The sequence below is a fragment of the Epinephelus moara genome, chromosome 5 (genome assembly GCF_006386435.1).
Source record: "Epinephelus moara isolate mb chromosome 5, YSFRI_EMoa_1.0, whole genome shotgun sequence".
In the NCBI taxonomy this organism is placed as follows: Eukaryota; Metazoa; Chordata; class Actinopteri; order Perciformes; family Serranidae; genus Epinephelus; species Epinephelus moara.
In genome coordinates this window covers 47,821,782-47,821,983 of record NC_065510.1, presented here as the reverse complement: position 1 = coordinate 47,821,983, position 202 = coordinate 47,821,782, and the positions used below count along the sequence as shown (strand labels likewise).

The following is a 202-nucleotide window of genomic DNA, read 5'->3' as shown; positions in this document are numbered from 1 at the left end:
GAAAAAAGCTTAGATATGCAGACTTAGGAGCAGAAGCTGAGCAGCGAGGATGGAAGACTAGGATTTGTCCAGTGGAAGTGGGGTGTAGGGGATTCATAGCAAGATCAGCTGTCTCGCTCCTGGGGGAACTCGGAGTGCGGGGACAGAGTTTGAGGAAGACAGTGAGGGAAATGTCAGATGAAGCAGCCAGAGCCAGCCAGTT

At 52.0% G+C, this 202-nt stretch overlaps 1 protein-coding gene across 1 annotated transcript in view; it reads left to right on the top strand.

Moving 5' to 3' along the window:
• The window catches only part of sclt1 (sodium channel and clathrin linker 1), a 149,611-nt gene that overhangs the window by 126,040 nt on the left and 23,369 nt on the right, over positions 1–202 (top strand). The gene's annotated exons all lie outside the window — the stretch shown is intronic.